Source organism: Harpia harpyja, chromosome 2 (genome assembly GCF_026419915.1).
Source record: "Harpia harpyja isolate bHarHar1 chromosome 2, bHarHar1 primary haplotype, whole genome shotgun sequence".
NCBI classification, from domain to species: domain Eukaryota; kingdom Metazoa; phylum Chordata; class Aves; order Accipitriformes; family Accipitridae; genus Harpia; species Harpia harpyja.
In genome coordinates, this window is record NC_068941.1 from 52,260,453 (window position 1) to 52,274,176 (window position 13,724).

The window sequence follows — 13,724 nt, forward strand, 5'->3', positions numbered from 1 at the left end:
AGTATAATGCCTTTTACTAGTGTAATACAGAAGATTGATTCTATATTAGGTGGAACTTCTTGCCATGGATTGGTTTAGATACTTAAATTTTCTATGGTTCAAAAACCAGCTGGATCAATTTGAGAAAGAAAAGTATCAACAGTTAGGGAAGGTCACCGAGTTGTAACTTGCAGAAGGCTGGGACCATATTATAGGATAGTGTTGCAATATGCTCACCGTGTAGCTCTTCTTCCACTCTTGGAAGCAGGATGCATGATCAGCCTTCCTTGGAAGACTCTTACATAACATGTAATATTATAACAAATTATTGGAATTCATTTTTGCAGTGCTGATTTTTCTCCTTCAAAGCTACAGCTGTCGGTATCCAAATTTTATTTCATGCGTCCCCTTCTTGAATAATCAGACAATGCTACTTGTTAGTAAGGAATCTTGCATACTGATGTCCCTGTGATACAGTGAAATTTGAGGGTATGTAATAGGTAAACTTTAAAGACATTTAAAGCTTATAGTGATCCAGATGAAATTTTAGGTGGGAATGCAGGAGTGGGTAGTACGTGAAAACATTGCTGGGCCTGTGGAATATGAGTGACACTTTCAGGCAAGTTTTATAGACTGCATAGATTCTGTGTTGTTCCCTGACCACAGAAGCAATTTTTATCTGAGAGGAGTGAAGAAGGAATGTTTTTAGAACACAAGTAATGCTAAGATTTCAGGAAGGTGGAAAATGGACATGAGAAGAGATTATGTATAAGGAGATCTGGAGGGTGCCAAGTGTCAAATGTGTTCTCAGGCGGAAGAAGCATGGCATAGCTTTAATGCTTAACAAGAAGGTTGGGATGCATGGAACCAATTACCTTTTCAGGATGGCAATGATATTACATATCCAGGTGGATATTTAAATAAGATAGGGATAACTGGAAGTTTTAATCGTATCTTCAGGATTTATTAAATAGTTCTTTAAATTTTTAACCATTCATACTGGGACATCCATGTATTTCAGTAGGAACTACATTTGTGCAGTATTTTGGTTGTCCCTCTGTCCTGATAAGGTAAATCTTTCTCAGAAAACCATAACAACAGAGGAAAAATATTTTCAACAGAGACAGCTTGACATTTGCATAAGCTGAAACGAAGTGGCTGAATGTACTTAGTGATACAGTAGTGTCAGAGGTACCATTCAGGAACCCCTGTGATACACAACTGAAATCCTAGGTTTGATTTTACTTATTGTACTGTTGTAACCCAATCTAGGCTGATGGCCCTGAAGAGGAGAGAGAGGCTATAAATACACTGATATAATCTTGTTGCTTGTACTAATGCTAATTAGCAAATGTAGAAAAAACATAAAAAGACTAAAAATGAGTTAATTAAGATTTATAAGTAACGGGATCAAATTAAAACTCATTTTTAAACACAAAAGGCTCCTTGACATTCCTTTAAAGAAGATAACACAAATTTGCACTGAATTGTCAAGGGCCTGGAAAAGAAATCCTTGCACTACAACCTTTTTTGGTTAAGTTGAAAGAAAGGAACTGAAGAAGTCAATGCAACTTCTATTAAGACTTGTGCGTTTGAACACATTTTGAATAGAAATTCAGTTTGCTTTCCTCCAAGTGGGGAATTTTAAAGATACAGTCCAGAGAAGGAACAATGACCACAGTGTTGATAAAAATGGTAGATGGAAAATGATATTTCAAGGTTAATATGTTCTTATGTTTTTGATTCAGCAATTCAAAGGCAGAAATCTCTTTTTTGATTGTTAAACAGTACCTGTTCAAAATAAAAAGTTATGCTCATCTAGATTTTCAAAAATACTTTCTAAAAAACCCAAAAATTTCTATCAAATTTTAATAGCTACATTTGTTTTAAAGTAGAACAACATGTGAAATATTCTATGTCTATTCTCATTAGATGCTACAATCAAAGATTTTAACAAGTATTCAGAGAAGCATTGAAATTTTAATATGGGAACTAATAAAGAAAATGAAGCATTTCCATAGGGAGAGTGAAAAAAGGCTGATTATATTGTTATTTTTTTAATCTACACTTTTGTTGCCCTCTCTGCAACCCAAAGAACAGCTGGCATCTTCATTTTTAGAAAAATTCGGTTGAATACTATAGAAGTTCCTCTATAAAACTGTCTCACTTTTTTCATTTATCAGGTGGAAATTTAAGCTTTTTGGAGTATAATGGCCGTCAGTTAAAAAGCAACATACACTGGCAGCCCAGAGCCCTATCAGTTGTATTGTTGCAGCACTTCCCAAGGGCTAGGGAAATACTACAACCTTTCATTTATTCTTGTTTGATAACTATTAGAATCTTGAACTTTTAATAGCAAGTGCTCTGTAAGTTATTGTCAGACACTGAAAACCTTCATATCTTGGCTTATCTCTAAAAATATGAGTCATTTCACTGCAATCATATAGGGATATGTTTCCTGCTAAGGACATGTTTACTTACTTGAAAAAAATCCAGGTTTGTGTTCATTGCAGAGATAAAGTCATTTCAGAAGAGGCAAATGAAAATTATTTCTATGACACAAGCACATACAAAATTACTTGTTGTGATTAAAAATACACACAAAGAAGTGCATCAGGGGAGAAGTTATCTATTCGATTTAAAAATGAAAAGCAGACATGGATTTGCATAAGAGTAATATTTAAAAATTTAAGTATTTTTGCATATGCATGTGGAAACGTGTTAGTACTATTATATAAAAGGAATATCCATTGAGCCTGCACCTAGGTACATTATTTATTTAGAATATTTATTGATGTCCTTTGTAAACTAATTTGTGGGTTTGCTTCTCCTGTAAACTATAAGGTTATCAATAGCTTGTAAAATTAAATAATGGCTCCAGTCAGTTCACTGGATAGCTATTATTGATCCAAGATCTCACTTCAGCTATGGAATTATAAAAGGTATACTACTGTAACAAGTATAATAATTACTTTAATTATACTGTAAACAAAACAACTTGCATATCCAGTTTTTCTTTCAGATTTCTCTAAGGACTACAATGATTTAGGGAGCTTTCACTGTACTGTAGTGACAAAGTATATTTTATTCATTTAAAGCCTGTTAAAAAGATAACTGCAGAAGTATAAAGCCACACTGTATAAACATCAGAATTGTACAATAAGTAGCTTTCCATCAGCAAACAGTATAACATTATGTAAAACTTTCTTTTCCGCCAAAACAAAATCTATTTTCTATAGTCTTTCTTTCAGTTTTGGGTTATTAACACACATTCTTCCTAACTTTGGTGGATAAACAGACTTGGCTTGTTTAGCCATTTCTGATACTGCGACTTAGAGCTTTGATTTGATTCTGATCCCTCAACACACATCATGTGTTCAGGGATGTGTGAATTTGAATCTGGAGGTTGCCTGCTGACTTCTAAGTAAATAGGAATTTATGCAGGCAGCAGCATTCTTATAATTATTTTGTTGGGTATCTTGCTGGATCACATATAAGAAGCACAAGAATAATCTAAGAAGTATATATGCAAATATGTTACCGTAGAAAACTGTTTTGCTTTTATCTCTGTGAGCTATGGATTATAAAATGGGTTTCATTATTTCAGTAGTTGTGGTAACAGCTTTGGCTAGTACACCAAGACCCTACCAGAGTTTTCCTTTTAAAAGCATCTAAAAGACAGCTCAGAAGACTCTGGAACATTCACCCTGTGCGTAGCATTTCTTTCAGATTCTCCGCATAGGTAATGAAGATTATATGTCAATAACAGATCATATCTCTGAAATTCTGCAGGCGTTACAACTTCTTGGTTTCTGGTTTCTCCATAGTTTTTCATAGTTCTTTCAGTTCACTTATGTTCACACCTCTGCCGCCTTCCATAGGAGAATCTATTTTTCAGGAGTTTGTTTCCTCCTGAAGCTATGTAGAGGGTTACCCAAAAAGGCCAGTGAAATTTGGATGCTCCCTTTCCCCCAGCCTATAATCCCATTGTTCCTGCCGACATCACTTTCTTTTGTGCATCCCAGTCTCTGAGGTTCAAAGAAAAATGCTCATCTTTTTCATATTATCCTCATCTTTTCTGTGCATTCTGGCTGTCTCTTAATAGAAAGATATATGTTGTATATGCAAGCTACCTAAGCAGAAGAAAAAATCTTTATGGCCATCTTCAGGAATCTTTACTACACACCCTCTAATGTTCACATATTGCTTCTACTGCATATTTCCAGGAATGCCAGGCCCACCTGCATAAATTCCTTACCTTGCGTGTCTGCAGTTGCTAGAAGATTACATAAACCTGGGAACATAACAATTTTAGGCAACTACCAGACTGTAACAACACTAAGTTGCTTTAACATTTTTCCACTTGCACTTGCTTTTTGAACCACTCTGTCATCAAAAGAGCAGAAATCCCACCTCCTTCTATCACAGCTCCTACACACAGAGAAGCAAAACCAGGTATGTCCTTCATAGCTTGTTCTACATGACCATGGTGTTTCCTCTCTTAAAGGGTTTTCCCAGTCTTTCTCTTAGGTGGATTTAATTCACTTACACATCACAGACTTAGGTCAAAATTGCTCTAGGATATACTTTCTGCCTAAAAATTAAGAATTCATTAATGAAATTTATTTTTTTTTAAAGAAGGGCAAGAGTCCTAAAGACTTTGGTATATAAATAGTCCACAAAACTGATATAAGTAGCTTCTGTCATCTTGTCTATGACAATTAAAGACCTGCCACAGCTAATGACACCACATACTAGCAATGTAACAGCTTCTTTTGTCTCCTTTCTTCTTTACCTTGATAGAATTCTTTTAACTTTAACAGAAACTTACTATTATATTCTTTTTTGAACATGCTACTAGAACATGTATTTTCAGATTACTGAAAACTGCTATATGAAGAACAAAGTCTTATTATATGCAGATATAATGCTTTGCAGAAGGTGAGAAAGTCTAAACTTAATGTGAATGTGTTCAACATTTTCTTTATTTATCTCTCTCATCCCTTTCCATCTTAAAATGATTTTTTTTATCTTAGAGGACACTTAAAGAAAATAAGACGCTTGCTATGTCAAAAGATCCTTGCAAGTTCCTCTCTCATTGGTATACTTATAACCCTATACAAGGGGAAGAATTTTAATGCACAACAGTTTATCACAAGAGACATCAACCAACTTGTATTAGTACATGACTAAATTAGCCCTGTGCATTCCATATGAATAGTGCTGTCACAGGATATAAATATAAAATAGAAATAAATGCGATATGCACTGAAATCTTGTCAGGCTCAAACAAGTATTCTAATTGTGCAAGTAAAAAGAACTGCTGTAACAAGGGGCCTTGGTGCCTGCAGGCAAGTCTTTGATTCTGTACCTTTCCGTCTTGTAACATTCTGCACTGAATATCCTTGTAGTATTTCTCAGCACAACTTAAAAGACCTCTAATAATTAAAAAAAGACAAGAATAGTATCACCTTAGCTACCATTGTAGGACAGATTCTATTACTGTGGTATATCACACTTAAAACAAGCTAAAAAATTAGATGGACAATTCTGAAGTAGTCATTCTTGCAAAACTAACCGAACATACTTAAAGAACAGAATTTATGATGGCTACCAAAATGGTGTTTTGATAAATAGATCTGGTCTTTGATAAATTAAATAGATTTATTTACAGATTAGATATTATCAAAGTCAAACTTAACATACTTGATTACCCTTAATCAAATGGCAGTAAGTGGCCTCCTGATGTCATCTCAGCCAATACAGCCAGAACATCCAATACAAAAACCAGTTGGCAGGGTGAATTTTGCATATGAGCAGCACTGTCCAATGTGCTTTGAACTGCTCTCCTTTGCAAGGGCAAGATTACATATACTCATCATGCCTTGATATCCTGGTGGTGTGCAGAGCAAGAAGGGAACCCTGACAGAACTCTGATTTCTTCATTAATCTTTAGCCAACTTACCAGGTTAGTTCGAAAGTACTTAAGTATTATGTCCCTTTAAAAAATAAGATATCAGCATTTTGACCATCAAATAACTGTCAGATCTGCATGATATCCGGTTGTATTCAGTGATGCCAACCAGATGCTGTACAACTCAATAAGTGTGTATTAGCTCAGGTGGGATCTGACATATAATGGGTTTGAACTACACTGACTAATGAGTAAAAGCAAGCCTGTATGTGTTTGACTGATACAGCACTACTGCCAGTTCTCAAAGATATAAATTATTTTAAAATATTATTTTTTTTATTTGCTCTTATGCAGCTTCTCAGAACACAGGAAGGGTCAGGGATTTATCTTTCTTCTTGTGTAGCACTAATTGGAGAGCCGGAACCTGTAGGAGTATGTACAGGGTTGGACCTAGAGTGACTGAAAACAGCTAAAAATTAGTTATGATTCCACTTGCAGCTTCTGCTAGCTGATTGTAGACTAAGGAGTATGCTATACAATCTAAATGGCAATTGGGGAGCATGAGTAAGTGCTGTCTGTGAGACATGGCACCACAACACTGTCCCCTACTGCATCGGAAATAGTGTAAGCCCCCACTGTTGTCTTCTACAGGTGACATCCTGAAAGCTCAAGGACAGGCCTGCTTAGGACAGCAGACACCAATTAACATGACTCGTTCTTTGTTGCATTCATTCCTCACTTATGCATGTTTTATGCTGGGAGTTCTAGTGCACATTTGCCTTTATTCTGTTGTAGGTGCATCCAATATGTCACCTTTTGTTTTTCTTTCAAACAAAATGTAATGTCTGTCTGTTAATATTTAATATGTAACTGAGAAACTGCAGTGCTTAAAAGTTCTCAAGTTCTCTACGGTTTTATGAATAAGGTCTTCTCTGTGCCCGTGTGGCTGAGTATGTGTGCCACTGCTTTGATTCTGATGGCATTGCATAGGAAACTGGCCCCGTAAGACCTTGACATTTTAGTACCTAGCTCATGCTTTTGCGCTAGCAGCACATATACTCTGTCTTGATCTATAGATCAGTGTTAAGAGTCTGTCTATCCATACACAAACTAGTGAGAAGGTAATGCTTCCCTTTTAACTACCTCACAGATAAAAATATTCATCTGAGAATTTTAAACACCTAGCTTGGGGTTAAAAACTTCAGCAAGAGTCAGAAATCCAGGAAGTTATATTATTACAAGGCTAAGCCTAAAATCCTCAGTGTCAATCAAGCATAGGGACTAAAATAAAAGAATTCACTGATCTGAGTGCACAATTTAAGATGCTGACCCCTATTTGGGGGGAAAATCAGCATCATATAGGTCTTTATGTGTTCATGACACAGCTTACTATTACAGCCACATTAATGTTTGAAGTTGCAAATGTTCATCATTCTTCAAATGCACAGCAAAGTCTCAAGCCAGCTGCGTGGCCCCAGAAAGAGGGAATACACGCTTGGTACCAGCTCTGAGAAAAACGTTTTAGAGGATGCGCAGTATCCTCTAGGAAGCCTATGACAGGATCTAGAATCCATTTCTACATAGCAATAGTTTAATTAATTGAAAATGCCCTTCTGATAACATCTGCTTTCCTTATTACACATTTTGCAACTTCTGCCAGAAATATGAGAGGGGTCTAGTAAGTGACAGCACCCTTCACTAAGTGATCCCCATTCATGCCCAGAGCACATTCCGTGTTCAGTGAGGAAGAAGAGCTGTAGAAAAACAGTATATGAACATGCAAATATAGAATATATCAAAATGCAGATGCCCAAGAAAGAAAAATCTCATTTCTCAGAGTCTGCTTTTAGAACTGTAGTAATACTCCTTGAATTTTGTTTTAGTTTGGTTTGAGCTTTTCCTTTTTGTACAAGAGAGAGAAGTGAGTGGAGGTGGTTAAGGTTGTTGTGAAAAATCTTAGGCTTATTTTTTTCCCTGCCCTTATCCTTACTTGGGTGGAAAGGGGCAGCAAATAAGGAACAGCTTGGTTTCACTTCTTAGAGTTTCAATAAAAGATACAGGATGACATAATGTCATAGTCATGCTTTATTTCACTCTAGCTGTCAGAAAAGAATCTCTCTGAACTATTTTGGGATTTGTGCCCTTTTTCAACATATTGGTGTGCTTTGGTTAGATTAAAACCAGTGACCAGTAAATTACCATTGTCATTTTAAGCCAACCAAAGACTACAGAAAACAAACATTAAAACAATAGTATTTAATAATAATTATGTAAAAGTGGATTTGGTAATGAATTTAGTTTCTGCTGACTTGCTAGCTAACCATATGGTTAACTTCAGAATCAATCAAGAATTTCCTTGGACTTTACTTAATTGGGTGACATACGATTTAAGTACATGAAGTGTGATAAATACAAGCTGTCTTGATGAAGATCGCTCTGTTGACTTAGATAGTGATTGAATAAGAGTAACTGTAATAACAAATATGTGCATAGATATTTTTAAGTAGAAATCAAGCCAGCCTATTAGAATTAGCAACAGAAAGTTTAGTATGGGTGTCACTCTCCTTAGTTATGTACAGTGAGCAGAAGCAGTGCCAAGCACACAGACATTATCACACCTGCTATGAGCCACAGGGTATAGGCAATGAAAGATATATTTTCTTTATTTCATTATTGCTTTACACTTTTAACTGATGCAAATAAAAAGCTGAATGTTGCATGCATTTAGTTTATTTTTTATTTTACTGTTCTGCTGTACAAGGATGCTGCTGGTGCTGTATTTTAGTCAGACTGAACACCCTACTAGGCTATTTTTATTTTGATTCTCTGAGAAGACAGTTTACAAATTTGTCTCCAATGATGAGAAGGAGCAGATACTCTTGCAGATCATTGCTTGGCTGAAAGGACAATTTCACCATCATCATTCAGATCACTTTGTTTTAAATCTGTAGTGTGAACTAGATGTTTTACTACATAGTCTAGACACAGAGATATGTACAGAAACAGCATACAGAAAAGAAATGTTGACTTTCTAGTGAGTATTTTCTGCCCACATGACTACTTGGCAACAGCGATTGTACTGATGTGATTCTTAATCATGACTCATAAAGCTGGAGTAGCCTCTGAACCAGAAGTGTGGTACTTGATTGGCAACAACTGAGCTACAACTATAAAAACAACTGCTATGTTCAACTTGAAAAATTTTGCAAGGTTAGGTTGATGACAATTTTGTCTGCTTTTCCATGCCTTCAGAATAATCTTTCCCACTAAACACTGATGCTACAAAGACATAGAGTTAACAAGTTCCAGTTTGACTTTGGGCTGTGACCAAGTTTATCAACTATAGGAAGTAAACACAGTGTATTTCTGGTTATTGAAGTAAGTTAATAAATAAATTAATTAATTAAAAAGCACTAAATCTGCTACTAGTTTGCAAATTAAATACTACTGCCAAGCTTTGTGGCATTAATGTGCATGAGTAGAGAATAGTAGCAACAACTTGCCTAGATGTGTCAGGTTTCACTATTGCTAGGGAAAGGGAATATGTTGTGGTTCACTGAAGAATACTTCTACAGCCAGAGGAGGACGCAGTACTGCTGGAAGGCCCTGTGCCAGTGTATTCAAGTTCCTACAGTACTCAGTTCAAGCAGATGAGGGAAAGAAAAAACCCTAAACTAAACTTAATTCTGGTAAAGTATTTCAACTAAGGTATTTTTTAAAATCAAGGGGGATTTAATCAGCATTTTCTAGACTAATCGTAAAGGCTGGCAGTAAAAGTGCTGTGTACAAGTCTGCACATTATGAAAATACAGAATTTTCCCTCAGGTTCAACATTCAGGTGTAAAATGGCTCAAATAAGCACAATATTCCTCATAATTCTGTATTCATTTTAAAAAGGCAACTTTTTTTTTCCAGTTTTGAAAATGAATTTATTGCCGTTAATCATTGTTCTGTTTATAGCTCACACTCCACAAACTGTAATATAGAATCATAGAATCATAGAATCATTTCGGTTGGAAAAGACCTTCAAGATCATCAAGTCCAACCATTAACCATGTCCCCTAAACCATGCCCTGGAGTACCCTGTCCACTCGCTTTTTGAATACCTCCAGGGATGGTGACTCAACCACTTCCCTGGGCAGCCCATTCCAATGTTTGACAACCCTCTCAGTAAAAAAATTTTTCCTAATATCTAACCTAAATCTCCCTTGCTTCAACTTGAGGCCATTTCCTCTTGTCCTATCTCCAGACACCTGACAGAAGAGACCAACACCCACCTCACTACAACCCCCTTTCAGGTAGTTGTAGAGAGCGATAAGGTCTCCCCTCAGCCTCCTCTTTTCTAGACTGAACAACCCCAGATCCCTCAGCCGCTCCTCATAAGACTTGTGCTCCAGGCCCCTCACCAACTTGGTTGCCCTTCTCTGGACACGCTCAAGCAGCTCAATGTCTTTCCTGTAGTGAGGGGCCCAAAACTGAACACAGTACTCGAGGTGCGGCCTCACCAGTATGTAGATCTTCTTAGAGATGTATCAGGTTGCTCAAAAATCCACAGGAGTTAGTAAAGCCTTGTCTGTTTTTTAATTTTCCCAGCTGGTATAGTTTAATTTTTCCCAACTGAACAAGATTTTATAGCACCCATTACAGTTATACGTTAATACTACAAGTCTAAAACATTAAAGCCTGATACAAGCCCAGTACTACAGTACCTGTAATATTACTCTTGTGCCCTGCTCTTTATCACATGGTTTTGCCCAAGTTTGCCTTCAATCATCCCACCATCCAGACCTGCTGCTTAAATAACTTGTCTCTTTGCAGTAGTTGGGAGAATAGCAGGACAGTTTCTTCCTGGCTTCCCCAGTGGGTGGAACAAATCTACTAAAAAAATAGGAGAAAGGGGGCAGAATTTCCATAGGTTCCAGAAAGGGAATACATGAGGGAGGGATGGGGCATAGAAAGGGAGATGGGTATATGCTCCCAAGGATGCAGAGAGAACTGGAACCCTGAATTACAGCCTGCAACTTGGGAAGAAATCTCCTAGGGGCAGGTTCATTCTTCTAGCAAGTTAAACCAGCTGGCGAGCATGAGAAAAAGATGCTCACATCTTCCTCAACATCGCAATGTCCAGTGAGATACCATTACGTTGCAGTAAGTGGCCCTATTGCAAAGTCTGGTATTTTTTTTCTTTTGCTATCTGGAAAGACTCAAAGGGTATTACCCTGCCCTAACTTGTATTTGTGGTGAAGAAAAGTGACTTTAAGGAGGTCTTTACTTTCCTCGCCTTAATACATCAGCCAGCCAACCCGAATGGGAAAGTGCTAATTTATTACTCTTTTTTTGGCTTACTGTTGTTAAGGCAATGCTCCAACAGCAGGTAAAATGATTAAAGGGTGCTAAATAGTAGCACAGAAAAGCTGTGGTAGCCTTGCTTAGTCTTCTTCATTATAAAGCTAGGAAACTTTTCAGGTTTAATATCTTTGCTCAGTTAAACTGCATCCTTAAATCTAAGGGGGGGGGGGGGCAGTATGTTTGAAGACATCGTAGGGGTGGTGAGGCACTGGAACAGGTTGCCCAGAGAAGCTGTGGATGCCCCATCCCTGGAAGTGTTCAAGGCCAGGTTGGATGGGGCTTTGAGCAACCTGGTCTAGCGGAAGGTGTCCCTGCCCATGGCAGGGCGGTTGGAACTAGATGGTCTTGAAGGTCCCTTCCAACCCAAACCATTCTATGATTCTATGATATTTATTTTGAAGGTTTGCTCATTGTTAGAGAATGATCTCTGATAAGGTGCTCTTTTCATCTGTGAGAGCCGCCAAAGGCAGGTAGCAGTAAGAGTCACCTTTATTATGTGAAGTAGAACATGAAAGGCTAGGCTAAGAATTTCAATCTGATGCCATGTTATTAAGCCACATATGTTGCAGCCCACAAAAAAGATGGTGTTACAGAGAAATGTGTTCAATGTGCTAAGTTTATTGGGGAAAAAACAGATAGCCATAGAAAGAGCCACTTTTTTGAGCTTATAGTTGAGGCTGCAGCAACCTTATGACTGTAGACAGAAATGCTGCCACAGGAGATTTTTGCAGTGAAGTGGACTTAATGTGGAGAACAGGTAACAGGCAAATCTTTCTCAGAGTACCAGATATGTCCTGGTCACTTATATTCTGCGTACGCAAAGTTAAGGGGATTTTGAGGATGTCAGCAGAGAGGTCATAAGGGAAAAAACAAAGGAACTGGAATTAATTCCAGTGCTGCTTTCACTTGCACACACTGTAGACTCTCAGTGTAGTACATAATGTATGTCAATCTACCTGTCTAGTTCTCAGAAAAGAAATTATACCTGTTGTTTTATTTCCCCATTATGACATTTGTGGAGCGTGCCAGGGGTGTACTATATTAAAGACTGTTCAAAGAGGTAGCAGTAGAAAGATAAATGTAATGATTATTCAGATTTCTGAGAAAAATGTCGTTTAACATAGCTTTTGTGTTCTATAGCAGAAGGGGTTGGGTAGGGCAAGGCTACTTCTCAAGCCAGATCCTGTTCTTTCAGTTATAAATTAATTTTTGTCCCACAGATCATCCCATGATCAGCTGCATTCACATATATACCCTTAATCGCAAAGCTTGATTATATACGTTGCCAGCAAGAAAAAGAAGAGGATAGGTGGGGCTTTTTTTTTTCTTTGTGAACTTGCTACTTGCAGGGTCGATTATTATTTTTCTTACAATATGACTTGTTGATATATGATGATGTAACTGGCCTTTGCTTTAAATAACTTCTATAAAAAGGAATAAAATATCCAGCCAGTGATGGCTGGATCACTGCTTTCAGTACTAGACTGAAAGCCTCGCCACAGCTGCTGTATCTAACATTCTGAATTGTCATTTGTTTTTCTTTTTTAATGTTGTATATCATCACTTATAAATCAATAGTACCAAAATACCCTTAGTATTCTTCCTACAATTTTTGCCTGCACATTTACTGTGATACTCCCTTTAATTATAGGACACAAACTATCTTACCAAATCAATGTTATTTTAAGCACTCTTTGTAACCTTAAATAAATGTGTAGCATCTATTCAGGACAGTATAAAGTACTTCTCCAGATGGCTTGATCATGACAGATAACCTTATTTATTGTTATGACAGTACAGGGGCAAGCTGCACCTGTGGTCTCTTCCACAGTCTGTCTTGCAGGCTTGTCTTTCAAGCAACAGACCTTACCAACACTTTTGCAGGATTGAATCCAGCGGTTGACCTAACTTTAGACTGTATCCCTGCTCTCAAATTCTTGCCCCAGTTTCATGCCAATCGGTGCCTTATTCATCCTTTACACAACCTTTACAAGTGTTTCTTCAGATAGAATATGCCACTATTTCCTCTTTTATTTTACTGTTCTTAGTCTTGATCCTAGGACACTGCTCCCTTTTTTGATAGGGCAAACCTTGTGAGCCCAACTGTAGATTTTGATGTTGTCTCAATGACACATTTCTGTAAGGTTTCGTGACAAAGATCAAAGTTACAAAGAGTATCTCCCTGTAAAGACATGTGTTATCTATTCCCTGCAGAAACACATCACAAGTACAGAAAAGGTTGAAGATCATAATAGGTTCTCTTGCCCAGGTCAGTGGAATATGGCAGCAATGACTGTGTACAAGTAAGCATGACACGTTGCTTAAAACATATTATTCTCTCACATTTAGGCAAGCCCAGCTACTTCATATGTAACCTCAAGTGTTTCAGCACAGCCTTGTTGCATTCTCCGTATCTCTCTTGCATTGTTTTTTCAGTGCTGGCTTAATCCCTTCCTTTCTATGTGATATTTGTTAACATTTA